Source organism: Zalophus californianus, chromosome 4, assembly GCF_009762305.2.
Source record: "Zalophus californianus isolate mZalCal1 chromosome 4, mZalCal1.pri.v2, whole genome shotgun sequence".
Classification (NCBI taxonomy): Eukaryota; Metazoa; Chordata; class Mammalia; order Carnivora; family Otariidae; genus Zalophus; species Zalophus californianus.
The window spans coordinates 119,922,918-119,942,308 of NC_045598.1; positions in this window are offsets into that span (position 1 = coordinate 119,922,918).

The following is a 19,391-nucleotide window of genomic DNA, read 5'->3' on the forward strand; positions in this document are numbered from 1 at the left end:
AAAGACTAATTCCTCCTCCTTCATAATGCCATCACGATACTTATGAACTCACCAAACCTGGATATTCACTTGGATGATGTGAACAGCTCCTAGCCTAATTCTCAGATCTATCCTACAGAGAGAATTTTTTATATACCATCTATAAACCTCATATATATAATATATATAAATCTTATATATACTATGTATATATAAAACTTTATATATATAAACCTTATATATAGTATATATACTATATATATTTTTTTACATATAAATATATATAAATATATATATATATTTTTATATATAGTATACATAAAGGTATGTAGTGTATATATATATATATATACACACTACATTATATATATAAGCCTATAAGTATATATATAAGCCTTATATATAGTATATATACTACATATTTATATATAGTATATATAGTATAAGGTTTATATATAGTATACATAAGGTGTGTAGTGTATATATATATATACTACATATATATATAAGCCTGTAAGTATATACATAGGCCTTATATATAGTAAATATATACTACATATTTACATATAGTAAATATACTACATACTTTATATATACACTACATAAACTTTATACATTATATGTAATATAAACTTTATATATATTTATATAATTTATATATATAAAGTTTATATATGAACTTTATATATATTTATATATTATATGTAATATTTATATATATATACATTATATATATAATATTTATATATTATAAAAGAAACTTCTCAGCCTGTTCCAGTTCGGCTTTCTGACCTTCTGACCCCATGAAGTATGAGATGCTTATCACCAGGGCTCTTTCTTTCCTGGCCTCAGACTGTAGCTCTTCACCTGAGAAAGTGCTCCTTCTAGGATGGTGACGTACTTTAAATCTGGGTTCCTCCTGCCTTAATATTTCTGAAATGTTTCCTCTTCCCTGTAGTATTTCAACAAATCAGAAAGCTGGGGGTGTGTCGTGGTAGTACTGGTAAGGAATGGAAGACCAGTATTTTCTTTGCCCTATTTGGGCTTTGGTCTGGACATTGGTCTCTATGCCCGTGGAGGAGTCATTTCAACATCAAAGTCTTGGTGGACAGGTCTTAAGTATTGAGTTTGAACCAATTGGTTTCTACTTAGTCTCACTCATATATTCTCTTAAATGCTGGTTGCCTGTGTCTTTCTTAAAAGATGAGATAAAATTCACATAGCATAAAGTTAATCATTTTAAAGTGAATATTTCAGAGGCATTTAGTACATTCATCTTGTTGCAATCACCACTTCAAGCTGCTTCCAAAGCATGTCTATCGACCCAAAGTAAGACCCTTCCTTATTTGCTGGTTTCTCTGTTCTTTACCTCTCTACATTGCTTGCAACTACCAAGCCACATTTTGATCCATGGATTTCTTTTTTTGAGATTTCATATAAATAAATCATACAATGTGTGATAATTTGTGCCTGACTTCTTTTCCTTAGCATAATGTCTTGGAGGTTCGTTCACATTTTAGCATAGATCAGAACTTCTTTCCTTTTTATGGATGGATAATATTCAATTACATGTTTGTATCATAATCTGTTTATTCATTCATCCATTGATGGACATATGGGCTGTCCCCACCCTTCGGCTATTATGAATAGTGCTGCTATGAACATGAGTGTACAAGGACTAGTTTGAGTCTCTGCTTTCAATTCTTTTGGAGGTATATACATATATACATATATGGCTGGGAGAAGAATTGGGGAGTCATATATTAATTCCAAGTTTAACTTTTTAAAAAAATTTTATTTATTTATTCGACAGAGAGAGAGTGAGAGAGAGAGAGAGAGAGCAGATGAAGCAGCAGGAGAGGGAGAAACAGGCTCTCCACTAAGGAAGCTCTCCACTGTTTTCCACAGTGACTGCAATATTTTACATTTCTACCAGCAAAGCATAAGGGTGTCAGTTTTTCCACATCCTTTCCGACATTTATTTTTCATTAAGAAATTTATAAGACACCCTAGTGGGTGTGAAGTGGTACCTCATTGTGGTTTTGATTTGCATTTTCCTAGTGACTAATGATGAATGATGTTGAGCATCTTTTTGTGCGCTTGTTGGCCATTTGTATATCTTCTTTGGAGAAACAACCATTCAAGTCATTTGCCCATTTTACAATTAGGTTGTTTGCCTTTTTGTTGTTGATTTGCAAGAGTTTTTTATATATTCTGGATACTAGAAGCTTATCAGACATGATTCATAAATTTCTTCTCCCATTCTGTAAGTTGACTAACTTTCTTGGCAATGTCCTTTGACTAACAAAGTTTTAAATTTTGATGAAGCCAAATGTATCTATTTTTTTTGGTTCTCATGCTTTTGGCATCATATTCAGCCTGTTTCGTTTTTAAACTCTGGAAATGATGCCATAACTCTGTCTTTTTAACTTAAATATTCTTACAGTGTTTCCTCTTTGGGCTAAGTGATCTGTACTTTGTGTTAAAAGTGATGGAACTTCTGATTCTCTTCGATGGAAATAGTCACTTACTTTTGGTAAGGAAACAGGTTTCCTGCTGTCTAGTTTAATGACTGCTTCTAGTTAGTACATGTCCTCCAAAGTAGTAAATAAGAAATTACTATTTTCTCACTTCATTGTCACTATTATATAGGGTTTACTCTGCAGATAGATACTATATGCTACGGGATATCAAACAGGAAATGTATAATTCTGCCTAGGAAAATGAAGACTTCCAGGTAGCATAATACTTGAAGTAAATTTTTAAGCACAAATGTTTGGCAAGGTAGACAAAGTTTGGAAGGAGAGGTAAAGAAGATCTTCATCTTATGATGACTTGATCCAAGCAATGCAAGTCTTTCCTCCTCAAAGTGTGTGATTCTTTCCAACTTTGTTTTTTTCTGGAATGATATAAGAATCACACTTATGAATGAGGAAGAGCAAACCAAGGGGCCAGGCTGAGAAAAAGAAATGTAAATTAGCAGTGACATTCATTTCACTCATTTAATAACTATGTCCCGAGTGCTTACTGTCTCAGATACCACTCCACGTGCTGGTAGGATGCTACAGTGAACAAGACAGACAAGGTCTCTTCTGTTACGGAGCTAGCATCTAGTCTGGAAGACATATAGTAATCAAGTAACAGTGACATACAGTAATTTCAGATAATAAATAAAACAGAATTTGAATGTGATGTGAAAGGGGGCACACTTTGTCTATTATCTAGCTAGCTAGCTAGCTAGCTAGCTGTCTGTCTGTCTGTTTGTCTATCTATCTATCATCATCATCTACCTATCTATCTATCTTTAGTTTTTGGAATTCCTTCTTATTTTTATTTATGTTTTAAATAAATTTATTTTTAATTGAAGTATAGTTGACACACAGTTACAGTATTTTCAGGTGCCACAACATAGTGATTAGACAACTCTATATGTTATGCTATGCTCACCACAAGGGTAGCTATCATCTATCACCATACAATGCTATCATAATACCACCAACTATATTCCCCATGTTGTACTTTTCATCCCCCTGATTTATTCATTCCCTAACTGAAAGCCTGCCTCCAATTCCCCTTCACCCATTTCACACATTTTAATAACATGATCAAGGAAGTCCTCAGTGAAGAGGTGATATTTGAGCTGAGAGTTGGGTAACCAAAAGGAGCCAGCTGTGTGGGGATCTGAGAAAAGGGGATCAAAGCCAAGGCCATGATTTGGGGCAGAGCTGGAGTTTGGGAGTCAGCTGCACCTGACTGCACTGGCAGAATATTGGGAGAGCAGGTTGGTGAGGTGGGCAGGGCTTGAATTCCTAGAACTTTGCAGTGGCGTGGCCCTGCTCCATCAGCTGTTGCTGGGAAGGAAGCATGTGTCTGCAGATGCTCAGAGGAGCCTAATCGGCATCAGGTGGGAGTCGAAGACCCTTGTGAGCTTTATCACCTAATATAGAATATTATTTTCCCCCCTCCAGTTGGTGGACTCTCCAGAATACATACTTTAGGAAGGTAGGCTTTGCCTCATTCATAGCTGTATGCCCAGTACCCAGAACAGTGCCTGACATACTAATATTTTGACAAATAAATATGCACCAAATTAACAAAAGAATGATAGTAGAAAGGATCCCTGATTTTTCTTATTACTAATGTGAACTGGGAATATAATAAGAGTTACTATCTTTTTTTTTGAGTTACTATCATTTTTGAAATGGAGGTTTTTCTTTAATTTAGCTACATGGTTCCAGAATGCCAATATGCATATACAACACAGACAAATGTTTCTCTCTAACCAGGCATATCTTATCAGTGTCAGTTGAATACAAAGCCTCATTGTTGAGATCTTTTACAAGAAAAATTCTTGAAATTTCTTTAGTGATAGGGAAAATCTGAAAACCAGAATTCTATCAATTTTAAGACTTTTCTTTGTGAATATGTATCAAAATCTAAGTTTTGTTTTGGTATGACTATTAATTAAAACTTCCATCCGAGGAAGTCATTTTTCCCCTGTTAAGCATGATTGAATTAAGAAACGTAAGGAAAGCACTTAAGACATAATAAGAATGTCACTTGGTAGTTTATTAAGCTTTTGGCTCTGATATGCAGCCCAGAGAAGTCATTCTCTGTCTTCATGGATGAAAAGGCAGAAAGTGACAGGATTTATGAGCATGAAAAATTCTGTCATGCTTTGGCAAGACCAGTTACTTCATCTAATACAGTATCTAGTACTTTTAGGAGATAGGAGATGATGATGTAGCTATAAATACTCAGCCCTCTGTTATCTCTACCCGCTCCTTCCACAGAAGGAAGTAAAGATAATCTCCACTCTTGACCTAAGAGTTACATGTCTGAACCATTAAGAAACACCTACATTATTGCTGGACCAGATTATGCTTGTAGATTTTTAGCACTTCTGCCTTTAGCCAGATCACTTTCAAAATCATATGCTGTCAAAAACAAAAATATTCTGTTGATGACTGTCTTGCAAAGGTTTAGAGTATTCTTTTTGGCATAACTAATATTAACTGCGAGTCTGCTTAGAAAACCATATAGTTTTGATACTTTACAAGTCATTCCTATTTATTTTTTTTATTTATGCAGGTGGTCATGTCATGCAGATGAACTTGAGACAAATCTTAGTTGACAACGGTAATGGTAAAACCAAAATGTTTTTGATATGAAAAACACTTTAATGATTGTGATGTCAGTCTTACTATGTAAAGTCCTATCTGAGAATTGAGATGGAAACCAAAGAGTCCAATCGGGAGGAAGTAGATGTTTGGAAAAACTTATACATTTAGTAAAAACAAGAATTTTCAGCTTAAATTGAGTGCTGAAATTGGTATTGAAATGTTCTTTCAAGCATTTTAGGACTTTTTCTTTTGGAATAATAAATGTGGTACCTATTACATTATTTCTCTTTTGACACTGTATCAGTATGAATCATGATGAAGTGGAGAAAATACATAATAATTGTAGACAGGAAAACAGGAAAGACTTACTACATTGTTAGCAAGTCTGCATTGAGGAAAAAGACAGTAGAATTCCTTATTCTAAGTTTTAATGTTGGGGTAAAAAGTTACCACCTGTCAAAATATATTTGAATCTATGCAATTCTCTCCTCTCTAAAAACCATGTCCACACCCCTACCACCTCTCTGGCAACAACTTTTTTTTTTTTTTTTTAAGATTTTATTTATTTATTTGAGAGAGAGAGAGAGAATGAGAGATAGAAAGCACAAGAGGGAAGAAGGTCAGAGGGAGAAGCAGACTCCCTGCTGAGCAGGAAGCCCGATGTGGGGACTCGATTCCTGCACTCCAGGATCATGACCTGAGCCGAAGGCAGTCGCTTAACCAACTGAGCCACCCAGGTGCCCTCTGGCAACAACTCTTTAACTCATCTGACCCTCCACTCTTGTCTCTTCTCCATCCATTCTCCAAAAGCTACCATCTTGATCTTTTTTTTTTTAATTTTTAAAAAAGATTTATTTAGTTATTTTAGAGAAAGAGAGAGAGCACAAGAGCAGAGATGGGGCAGAGGGAGAGGGAGAGAGAATCTCAAGCAAACTCCCTGCTGAGCGCAGAGCCCGACTCGGGACTTAATCCCAGGATTCTGCGATCATGACCTGAGCCGAAATCAAGAGCTGACTGAGCCACCCAGGCACCCCATATACTGATTTTTTAAAAATGTGGTTTGGAATAAGTCCCTTTCCTGCTCAAAACTCCCCCAAATGTCCCCTTCACAACAGATACAAACTCAAATTCTTGTCCCTGGCCTAGAAGGTTTCATCTGATCTGAACTCTGGTGACCTTTTTTACTCCCTGTCAGTGTCTTTCCTGCTCAATAGATGCCAGTCACAGTTGCCTTTTTCTAATCCTAAAACATACCAAACTCTTCCGTGCCACAGGGCATTTGCAGGAGCTGTCACCTCCTGCCTGGAAGGTTCTCCTTCCACCCAGAGCTTTTCAGGTTGGTCTCTTTTTCTCCATTTTGTTCTCAGCTTAAACATCAACACTGCAGAAGCTTCCCCTGGCGTCTCCATCTCAAATCACTATCTGGTCACTTTTTTGCATCACCCTGTGATATTTTTATCATAGCCATGTTGCTCACTGATTTATTTCTTGCTTCTTAAACCTGTTTGCTATTTAACACACATATTAGAAAATGAACTCCATAAGCATAGGGGCATAGCATTCCCTTATTCACCTTTTAAAGACTGCAGGATATGTAGTAATAGTCCCTATTTAATCCCCAAAACTAGGGATTTTTGTCTTCTCTCTGTTTGGTCTTGCCAGTCTTGCTAGAGGCTTTGATTTTTATTGATTTTTTTGGAAGAACCAGCTTTTTCTTTCATTGATTTTCACTATTACGTTCCTATTTTCAATGTCTTAACTGTATTTTTTCCTCCTGATTTTTCTGGGTTTATTTTGCTCTCCCTTTTCTAGTTTGTCAGTAGGACCTTAGATTATTGATGAGACCTTTCCTCTTTTTTCATGTAAACATCTGCTGCTATAAATTTGCCTCTCAGTCCTGCTCAAGTTGCATCCCGTACAATTTGATAATTTTGTTTTCATTTTCATTCCATTTTATGTATTTTAAATTCTTTTGAGACATCTTTAATCATGGACTATTTGGCAGTGTGCCTTTAATTTCCCCCCTGTGTTTAGAAATTTTCTTGTTGACTTTCTTTTTTTTCCCTGTTGTCTTTCTAGTTATTGATTTCCATATTTATTCCACTATGATAAAGAACATACTCTGTATGATTTTGATTTATTGAAATTTTAGGTTCATTTTGTGGCCCAGGATATGTTTTTTTTTTTTTTAAAGATTTATTTATTTATTTATTTGAGAGAGCGAGAATGAGAGAGAGAGAGAGAGAGTACATGAGAGGGGGGTGGGTCAGAGGGAGAAGCAGGCTCCCCGCTGAGCAGGGAGCCTGATGCGGGCCTCAGTCCTGGGACACCAGGATCATGACCTGAGCCAAAGGCAGTCGCTTAACCAACTGAGCCACCCAGGTGCCCCAGCCCAGGATATATTTTATCTTGATAGATGTTCCATGGGCTCTTGAAAAAAATATATATATTCTGCTGTTCTTTGGTGAAGTAGTCTATATATTTCAATTGGATGCTGTTGGCTGATTGCATTGTTCAAATATTCTATATCCTTGCTGATTTTCTGTCTAGGAGTTCTATCAGTAGCTGAAAGTAGCATGGGAAGTCCCAAGTATAATTGTGGATTTGTCTATTTCTCCTTTCATCTATGTTTTTGCTTCATGTATCTCGAGGCTCTTATTGTTGGGGATGTACACATTTAGGATCATTATGTTTTCCTGGTGGATTGATCTTTTTTATCATTGTGTAATGTTCCTCTGTATTCTCTTCATTCTGAATTTGACTTTATTAGATATTAATATTGCCACTCCTGCTTTTTTGGTACCAGCTTTATTAAGATATAATTCACATGCTGTAAAATTCACTCAAAGTGTACAATTTAATAGTTTTTTAAAAAAAATTAAATTCAACTTAGTTAACATATAGTGTATTATTAGTTGCAGGGGTAGAATTTAGTAATTCATCATTTGCATATAACACCCAGGGCTCATTACAACAAATACCCTCCTTATTGCCCATCGCCCAATTATCCCTCCCTGCCCCCACCCTTCCAGCAACCCTCAGTTTGTTTCCTAGAGTTCAGCATCTTTTATGGTTTGCCTCCCTCTTTTTTCATTTTATTTATTTTTCCTTCCCTTCCCTTATATTCATCTGTTTTGTTTCTTAAATTCCACATATGAGTGAAATCATATGGTATTTGTCTTTCTCTGACTTATTTTGCTTAGCATAATATACTCTAGTTCCATCCATGTGATTGCAAATGGCAAGATTTCATTCTTTTTGATGGCTGAGTAATAATCCAGTGTGTGTGTGTGTGTGTGTGTGTGTGTGTGTGTGTGTGTGTGTGTGTGTACCCCACATCTTCTTTATCCATTCATTTGTTGATGGACATCTGGGGTCTTTCTATATTTTGGCTATTATGGACATTGCCACTTATTTGTTGCTTATTTTTTAGTGCTGGGATTACTGGCTAGTCATATGCAAAACATGAATTTGGATATTCTACTTCACACTATACCCAAAATTTAACTCAAAACAGATCAAAGATTTAATATAAGAGTTAAAATTAGAAAAGTCTTAAAAGAAAACATGGGGTAAATCTTTGTGACCATGGATTTGGTTTGCCTTTTTTTTATTGCCTTTTAGAGTTTCCCTTCATTTGTCTCTTGCACTATTTCAAGGCTTTTTACTTGTGTTTAGCAGGGAGGAGCAGGGAAAAATGGTTCAATGGCATCTTATTCAGATTGAAAATTCTACCTATAAGTACTTTAAAAATGATCTAATGTGGTTCATCCAGTCTCTGGGACTGCCTGCCCATAGGTCATTTCCATGAAGGTCTCTGTCTTAGCAGCATTCTTTAGGGCTTGACCCATCTGATTTTTCTTCTGCTTCCTGGACTTTTAATGGTCATGAATGGGGTTTATGATGGGTTATCAGGGAGTCTCTCATCTCTACGTTCCATTCCTGTTAAATTCCTTTTACATAGGGAAATGTCATCATCATAGCTTTGTCAGGAGAGTGGGAGGGGGAAAGCAGTGATGTTGGCTCTAGAGTGAGGGTTTACCAACTGTTGTAGTTCTTCTCAGGTATCCCCACTCCAATATCTAGGATCCCATACTACCAGTCAGTGTATTGATTCCCAGAGAGGGGATTAGTCAGAGGATTCATCATCTGAAGTTTTGCCACACTATGATTTCTTTATTTGCAATGCAGAAATCTTATAATGCTGGCAAGTATTTTTTGAATGTGTATTTGACTGAAAAGGATGAGACAGGGATGTTCTGCATATAAAGACATTATCTTATTTCATGTTATCTGCAGATTAATGCTGTTTTCAAAGTAGACATTTTGTGCTATATTATCCTTAATGCTTTGTTTTGAAGTGATGTACCAGTGGAAGATAAAATATTTATTTCTGGAATGGTAGACAAACACTTTTGTAATAACAGCCTGAGCATCTCTCTCAGGCTCTATATTCCCCCATACACATCCTACTTTCAGAAACTATTTGCATTTCCCACACTTTTCTTTGGCCTGAATCTTTTTTACCTCCTATTCTATTTCTCTGAAATATCCCTGAACCATTGTTATTCAGTCTCCAAAAGAGATATATCTAACTTTGCATTTATTTTGTTTAATTTCCTTGCTAACCAATACATGACTATCACAATTTAGAACTTTTTCAGTGAAACTTCTTTTGTGGATGACTTTTAGGATGGAAGTTTTTAATCAACAATGACATATTATGCTAAGATATGCAGTCATATCTGGGCAATGGTTGCAACAGACTATCAAAAACTGGCATACTATCCTGCTTTGTAGTATATGAGCCAAATGAAGAAATTCAGGTCTAACAATTCATATGAAGGTATAACATTGTTTATGTTTTCTGATATACTGGATAGATGTTAACCAAACCCATTACTTCTTTTTGAGCACACATTTAAACTTCATTTCCTAGTGTCCTAGCACTTAGGACGGGCCATGTGGATAGTTCCAACCAATGGAGTTTGAGCAGAAGTGATATATGTTACGCCTAGATTGAGGCACATAAAAGCAATTATGCTTTCTCCACATGCCATATTCTTCCCCTTTATCTCCACTTTTGCCACCTTTCAACTGACTGAGGCCAGCTTTAAACGATGTAGTGAAAATGGCCAAGATACAACTAACTAGATAAAAGTAACTAGAGCAAATTGGACCACCTGTTCCCCATCCTTCATGGAACCACACTAAAATATACTGAGGTTGTTATTTTTAGCCGTTAGAGGACCATGACTAGTATATGTTTTATTATTTATCCAAATTCTCTCAAGATTACTATCTCTCTGGGCATACAACTTATGGTTTTGAAAAATGATGAATGGCCAGCAATTCTTTCATGCTTTTTATGAACTCTATATGAATAAAGTCATAAATATTTATTAATTCTTAATTCTTTGTGGGATTACCAAACTCCAAGTAGGAGGGATACATTCATTCCCTAAGGAGTTCTTGCCTTCTAAATAATAGAGAAAATGTCATAAAAGCCTATTTATGTTCATTAGTTTTACCCACATTTCTGTGAAGATGCCAAAAGATGCCTAGAAATCAATGTCAGATGACAGCTTGAACCTTTAGGAAAGTCTTGTGCAAAAGACCCCATTTCCTTTTGCTAGTTCAAGGACACATTTCTAGCAATACTGTCTCTTCTGCGTCATCAATATTTTTGCACTCTGATGGATCTTTCCATCACTATACCAACATGCTGTTATTTTTCTCACGGTGCATAAAAATTCTCTTGACACCACATTTGCGTAATTTATATCCCCATTTCTCAGCTCCTTTTTGAAAGAGAAGTTCTCAAAGCATTACTTATATTTGATTTTTCAATTTTTGTGTTTTCATTTTCACTTAAGCTTCCTCCAGTCAGAGTTTTACTCCCACCACCTCACTGAGCAGCTCTTGTCAAGATCACCAAAGACCTCCATATTGCTAGATTCAATTGTCAGTTGAATTCATGTGCCTCATTGAAACACTTCTTTTACATGGCTTTGAGGTCATCACTCTCTTTAGGTTTTCCTCTTATGTCACTGGCTACAGCTTCTCAGTCTCCTTGTTGCTTGTCCCCACCTTCTCCACAATATTTTAATATTATAGTGCCTTAATTTTAGTTATTTATCTTCTTTTCTTCTCCATTTATATTCACTTATTTGGTGATCTTATCTAGATTATGTTTTTAAAAACACCTAAACGATAATGATTCCAAAATTGATGTGTCCAGCTGAGAACTTTTTCTTGGAATTCCAGATTTATATATTATATTCTTTATGAACATCTCCACTTGGGTGAATAATAGATAAGACATCTCTAACTCATTATATCCACCCCTGAGCTTCTGATACTTCCCTTCATTCTCTCTCCTGAGAATCTTTCTCATCTCCTTTGAAGGCAACTCTACAATTCCAATTTTTCAGGAAAAAGACCTTGGAGTTATTCTTGAAACATCTCTTTCTCTCACACCCCACAACAAGTCTTCAGGAAATCTCCTTGGGCTCTATCTTCAAAATATCCAGAGTCCAAAAACTTTTTATCACCTCCACTGTTATTGTGCTTCCTAGCTGGGGTCCCTGCTTCTTCCTGTGCCTCCTCAGTCTATTCTCAACAATGGGAGGCTAATTCCTATAAAATGTGAAGTAATCATGTTACTTATCTCCTAGAGTTCTGTAAGTTGCTGCCCATTTTATTAGCGTCGAGGCCAAAGTCTTTATAATGGCCCATAAGAGCTTATATTTCCAAGTCCCTGGTTAACCTATGTGGCCTCATTTCCTACTCTTCTCCCTTATGTTCACTCTGTTCTACCCATTTTTCCTTTCTTGCTTCTCCTTGGACATGCCGTAATAGTCTCCTAGCCTGAGCATGTCTATTACCTCTGCTAAGAACACTCTTCTCTCAGTTATCAAACTCCTTTAACTTCAAATTTCAATTCAAATGTCTGCTTTCCAAAGAGGGCTATGCTGGCCACCCTATTTAAAATTGAATTCAAAACTCCACGACAATGCCTGGCATACAATACATGCTCAATATATACTTAATGAATGAATGAATGAATAAATATTCCATCTGGGAAAGTCAAAATCATCATTAAAGATAGCAGTTATGATCATTTCTAATTGCTGCAAATTGGTGACTTTGATCTTGCTTATGTGGAAAAAAATCCATTATTTAGCAAATCATGGAAAGATTCACAAAAACATCGAAATCTGTAGACTAACAATAAACCTGTAAACAGCAACCATTGTTTTTCCAATCTGCATTAGAGGACCTTTACCAATAACAGAAGGTCTTTGATGCTGAGGCATAAATGGAAGCCAACAATCCAGCCTAATTAGATTTTGCAATTCACAATATGAACAAATCAAGTCTTTGTGACTATTTTCAAGGTTATTAAAATACATTATTCATATTAATATCATAAATCATATTTGGAATATATTCTTGATGTGCTTTATTAGCCCTGTGGTTGCATAAGTGTAACTATTGATTGTTTTTAAATTATTATCTGAAAGTTGCTTAAACTTGTAGGTTCTAAGCTAATGTTTCTCAAGATGTGCTCCAAGAAATGTTTAACAGGCATTTCACAAAAATGTGGGGTCCCAGCTCAGGAAAGTTTGGAAGACACCACGTTAAACAGGTTTCTTTATTATGGGACTTGCACTGTGGATGCATTTCCAAACTTGATGGGCAGCATTTCATTTCCCAAGTTTATTTGGTCACAGAACATTTTAATCAAGGACTATCTTAGGTCTTGGAAAATGATGCTATGCACAAGACAAATGTGGTCAATATCATATTTGCAGTCATGTTTGTGACATTCATTTCTTCACAAACAATTCTTGGTGATAGCTCCTTTTAGAATATCAGCTATATGAGTAGAAAGGTTTGCAGGTGTCTGGATGGAAGATGTACAAAAGTTAGGTGGAAAGATAACGTAGAAGGCCTGGGGTGTCAGGACAGCTAAAACCTGAAGGGAAATGGTAAGCAGAGAAAGAACAGAGACTGAGGAAAGGATGGAGAGAGGGTTTGGGGCGGGGGAAACTACAGTTAACACTTTTAATTCCCGATTTGCAGCCAGAATCCAAACTTGGGGCAAAAAAGAAAGCCCCATGGAGGCCTTTGAGCTTGTATTGAAGCTTTACTCTCCGATCCATTTCTTCTTACATATGTATTAAAATGACCAACAGTAAGCAAAAGGTGCATTTTATACAATATGTTCGAGGGTTCCCCCCCCCAATAAAAGAGCAAATAGCCTCAGGAAACCAGATTCTTATGACATTTGTTACTCTTTACCATTCAAATACAATGTGTTCAGTTGCAGATTCTAAAGGACATCTGATTAGCAACACATATGTGACATCACTGAAAAAGCATAATTTATGTGTCACGATATATTGCTTGAAGACTGTAACAAGAAAAAAGAGGGTTTGTTATTTGGAGAAAGATGTCAATAAATCTCAATCAGTTATTAGTTGCATTGATTGTTTAAAAAAAGAGACAAATTTTTACTAATTTTATTTTGGCTCAATATTGAACAATTTTATTTTTGGGCTACAAAATTGTACTATTGTGAAATACCTCTTAGCGGTTAAAAATAATCATTTATCTTTGAATATGTTGTTAAATGACCCATAAATAATTACATACATTTGATTTTTAATTTGTTCAACTAAGTCACCTTGTTTGTTAGGATGATCAATTTCAAGCAGGTTTGCTCAAAATTTATGGCAAGAGAGTATTTAAGAGTGAGGCACATCATTTGAATATCAGCTATTCTCTGACCATTATTTCTTTCATATATATAGTCTACTGGTTAATTTATATAGTTTGTCAGAATACTTGGTTTTGCTATCTACTATTGGATTAATAGCTTCAGTGCCTTCAGGTAGATATGGCTAAGAGTTACAGTCAATCGGTGCCTTTTCCTCCCTGAGTGCTAGTCCCGACAGTAGCTTCTGCAGAGTCAGAACTTGCAATGGAAGGCAGCATTTTTCCAGCCCAGTGGCTTCTGCTGGGTTGTAAACAGTCAGCTTGCTTTTAAGGGAGGGAGCATAGCCCATAATGACGACAGCTAGTCCCAGCTTAGTTCATTGCTTCTGCCACCTGCCTTCTGGCTTAATGTTGGAAGCAAGAAGCATGCAATTAAGTATGAGGAAATGAAAATAAATGACACCGTTCATTGCACATTACAAAGTGCCTGGCAGAAAGAATACTGTTTGTAGAGACCCAGTGGCCCTGTGGAAAATGTGCTTCTCTGCCTGAGAAAATGCTGGGAACGAAGACAGTGACCCCAGTTTTCTTTGTCATCTATTGTTGCAGTAAACCAAATAAATTGCAGGTGCAACTCTATAAATGCCCAGGACATTCACTGTTTAATGATTTGTAGAGAGTAAATAATTAAATTTGAGGACCAGGGAATATAGTCAACAGTGACATGTTTCAGCTGATTTTGTAAGGTCAATTTTATAAAAAGTAATGACTTTAAAGTAAATAATTGATTCCTTTTTGAATGACCAATCACTTGGAAATTGTTTTGTAAAGTAACAAATATTGAAGCCTGATTTATTTTCAAAACCGTTTCTTATAAAGCGTTTAAGTAAGCTGTATTGGGTTCATTCATTAAAGGAATGTGTGGTTCATTCATGCTAAGTGGACATCAAAGAATAGTGGATACTCCATTGTATTCTATACATGAACAGCCCTACCTCCTTTCCAAGGAAGGGTCCAGAGAAGAAAGCACTTTACTCTTGGACGTAGAGGTTGAGAGAGCACAATGGAGCTGGCGGAGAATCTCAGAAGCCTTCAGTTGCATACTAAGATTTAATCTAGTTAATAAAGGCATCTTTTGGATGTGTATATCATTTCAAGAAAAGAATAGCATTACAAATCATTCTCCCATACAGATTTAGTACATGCTGCAAAGCCAATGCAGAGCAATTTATTTTATCTGATGGTTTTAAAATATCAACAGCGTGGGGAATTTGTAGATTATTTAAGAAACTGAGGAATGTTTTTCATAATGAACTCATCATCCCTGTCTGGAGGAAGCGCAGGTTACAAGGGGAGCAGGTAGGTCTTTTCATTTTGCAGAAATGTGCCACAGGCAAGCAGAGGGATAGGAGACCCTGGCCAGCACTCCAAGGACAATCTGCCTAGGAAATGGGCTCTCTGAACTGAACATGATGGAAGACTAAGGACTCAGTAGTCAACTAATACTTGAAGTTTAAAACATTTACAGTAGTTCAAATAGGTGGTGTCGATGTTGGTAATGTCAGAAGTAACTTAATACTTCAAGGTTTTTTGTGTTTTTGTTGTTGTTGTCATTTTATAGTGGTTTATAGTTTATTAGTTCCAGTAACTTTCCTATAAAGACAAAAACAGACAACATTTTTTAAACCATTTATTTGAATTCAAATTTTGATATCAAATTGCTCAGCAAGTGAAGAACAGAAGTTGAAGGAACAATGTGGTGGATGCTATGAGGGCCTGAGATGCACTGCCCTGATGCCTTCATCAGTGAACTTAATTCCTTTGTCAGCTGAGGGAGCTGCCAGAAGATGGCTCTCCCCCATGCCTCCTCTTTGTGGTTGCCTGGGCTCAAGACCAATTACCTGACCAAAGAACAAATCTCCTTCCAATGACTGAACAGCATGGGTGTTTAAGACCTGGTCTCCTAGCCCCACCTCAAAACTGGGGATTTGGAAGGAATGCAATCAGAAAATGGGTGACAAGGATGTCTGGGCAAGGTATGTGGATAGTTCTCTCCAAACAGTAGCAGGATATGAAGATAGTTCTGCCCCAAATAAATGCTCACCATCAGTGACCTCAGCAAAAGTGGATAATATGACTCATTTTGTTGATATCAGTCATCTTCCCCCCAGCTACTCCTGTCATTGCCTGATGGGCTCATGAATAATGTGGCCATGGTAGCATGGATGGAGGGATACATGGGCACAGCAATGTGGACATCCACTCACCAAGGCTAACCTGGTTATAGCTACTGGTGAGTGCCCAGTCTGCCAGCACCCGAAGCCAATGCAGAATGTCCAATATGGTACCATCTCCCAGGGTGATCAGCCAGCTACTTGGAGGCAGGATGATTACATTGGACCACTTCATCACGGAATGGGCAATGTTTTGTTCTTATTAGACTAGATTCTTACCCTCAATATGGATTTGCTTTCTCTGCCTGCACTGCTTATACAAAACCACCATTTGTGAACTTATAGCATGTCTTATTTACTCCCATAGTATTCAAACATTATTGCTTACCATCACGGAACATTCATAGCAAAACAAGTGTGGCAATGGACCCCTGCTCATGTACTTCGCTGGTCTTACCATGTTCCCCACCATCTTAAAGCAGTTTGCTTGATAAAAAGGTGGAGTAGCCTTTTGGAGACTCAATTACACCATCAAGTAGTTGGCAGTGCCTAATGGGGTGGGGTAATGTCTTCTAGAAGGTGGTTTATGATCTAAATCAATATCCAATATATGGTACTGTTTCTCACATAGCTAGGATTCACACATCCAGGAATCAAGGGGTGGGGGAATGGGCATGGCTGCCCTCATTATAAGCCCATGATACCCACTAGTAAAAGTTTTGCTTCCTATCCCTGCTCATCTGGAGGTCTTAGTTTCAAAAGAAGGAATGCTTCCACAGGAGATCCAACAACGGTTTTATTGAAGCCAGTATTGCCATCTGTTTTAGAAGGATTGTGAATTCCAAATTTATTTTCTTTCCTGGATGCAAAAAGGTTTTCCATCTCTTTGACCTCTAACCGCTGTGTTTGTTATCGGTCACTATACTCATATTTGTATACAGAGTGAGAGAACAAAAGAGGGAAAGCAAGAGGGAGCATGGTCCTTATTAGTCAATTTTTAAGAGAATGAGTGTCTTGATTTCTGTAATTCATTGCCTCAGCAACATGGCAGGAAAAGCTCAGACTTTGAGCCAGATGGGCAGCTGTGTTCAAATCCCAATTCCTCAATTTACTAAATTACTTAATTTTTCTGAGACTTAGTTTTCTCATCTGTCAAACAGGGATAATGATACCTGCTATCCATCTATGTTGTGAGTGTGAAATACTTTAAAAAAGCAAATCATGTCACAGACTCAACATAGTGCCTGGTTGGTAATCAGGAGGGACAGTCCTGGCTTTAGGCCTATTGTCTTGGAATAATATTCATAACGATATCAGTTAGTACTTATAGCTCTATTAGTGATTGTAATAATTACTAATAGCATTCCTTTTCCATATCAGAAGTTAGGATGATAAATCGTATGTTCACTCTAATCATGCCAAATGTTTGCTTGCATTCACCACTTTCTTCAGGTTTATGGTTGAGAAGATTGCCCTGAAATAGAATTTAGAGGTAGTGTTACTTCTGTCTGATAAATCCAGGTTTTAGGTGGTAATGACAGCTCCTAATTTTATGGTTAATAAAAAAGAGCATAGGTATTGAAATTTGCCTGGAAATGAAAGTGCAAACTGATAATCTTATTTTAGGAGTTGGCTTTATTCAAGGGGAGATAAAATAGATAACTGTCCCAATAGAGTTCTCAAGAAAGTTCTTCAAAATCTTGATTAAGTGGGGCCCCTGGGTGGCTCAGTCGGTTAAGCATCTGCCTTCAGCTCAGGTCATGATCTCAGGGTCCTGGGATTGAGCTCCACCTGGGGGCTCCTTGCTCAGTGGAGAGTCTGCTTCTCCCTCTCCCTCTTCCTTTGCCCCCCCCCCCCCGCCCCATGCGCTAGGGTGTGCTCTCTCTCTCTCAAATAAATAAATAAAATATTTAAAAAAGAAATCTTAAGATAAGTAAAATGTAACCCACATTTTAAACATTATGAATGGAAAGGTTTAAAAATATTCAGGAGAATCACTGTGGTCTCACTTTTACCTGGGATTTCTTATGCATCGTTGCACACAGAAAATTCTAGGAGGTAGGGCCTTTAGTGGCTTTCTCACTGTGCTCACCAGAGGTGAAAAGTTGGCTCCTGGCCTTCTTCATAGTCTGAGGACATGATTCTTATCCTTTCTTTGCTAGACAATTTAGAGAAGAATGATCTGTCAGAGTATTTATAGAAGCCATTAGCATGATGAGTGAAGTCTATGGATAGCTGATGGCTCTTTAAAAATACGACTTTAAAGAAGAGAAAGAGAAACTCATAGGGTGTCTTTTCCAAATAGCAGATTGCTATATTTGGGTGGTCTGAGGATTATGACAAATGTCAAGGACCGCACACCACACAAAAGCAGCTCATTATAGCAGTGCACACAGAATGCCATGTTTAAGGTTGAGGGGCTGATTTTGTTGCAAACACTAATTTTCAGATGATACAATTTGAAATTTTTAATTAGCCATGAATCCTTCTAGAGAAAACTTTCCTACATCTCTTTATAATACTGCAAAAATAAATCAGATTCTGCTTCAATGACCCAAGAGCTCAAAATAAGGGTTTCTGTGTGATATTGATTGTTTCCTCCTCAAATGTTAATTTTGAAAATTCATGTTTCAGAAGAATTAATGGCCCAATCTTGTGGTAGTTCTGCTTTTCTAAATGTCATTAAAGTTAATGAATTCTGAAAATGAAAGGAATAAAGCTGGTCTTTTCAATTTGACTGAAATTTTACTATTCGGTAAAATAAGATCCAGTAAATCACTTAAATCTGTTGGTGATGTGCCCCTTTTAAATGGCTGCTGGATTCATACACAACATCTTTATTGTTGGGAACATGTTGTGGACAGTACGAGGGACAAAGTAATAAAGATTTATTTAATGTACTGGGCTACTTAGACTCAATATGCATCCTATTTAGAGCATGTGAAAATTCAGTGAATTGCCAAAAACACAATCCTTGGAAATGGAGGCATTCCACAAAAGATTACATTCTTAGAAATGATGCCAAAGGAGATTTTAGTGTGTGTGTACATGAAGTATATAAAAAAACATGTAAGTATATAAAAATATAGAATGTATATTATATATATTATATATAGCATGCATATTATATATATATAGGACAGAGATAATATCATTCCACATAATAAATGCAGCGTTTCAGGTGGACTATTAACTTGCCTTCTTTGTTTAACTGTTGCATTTCTTTCCTCTATTGAGTAGGTAATATCAGGTCATTTTCTGTTATACTGTGTGTTTTCCTTCTGATTCCAGATCTCCCCAAATCCGTGTTTTGGAGAGTCCCTGTGGGATAGTATATTTTCCTTCGAATTTCCATAATTCAGATATTTCTATGATTTTCATTCATGAAGCC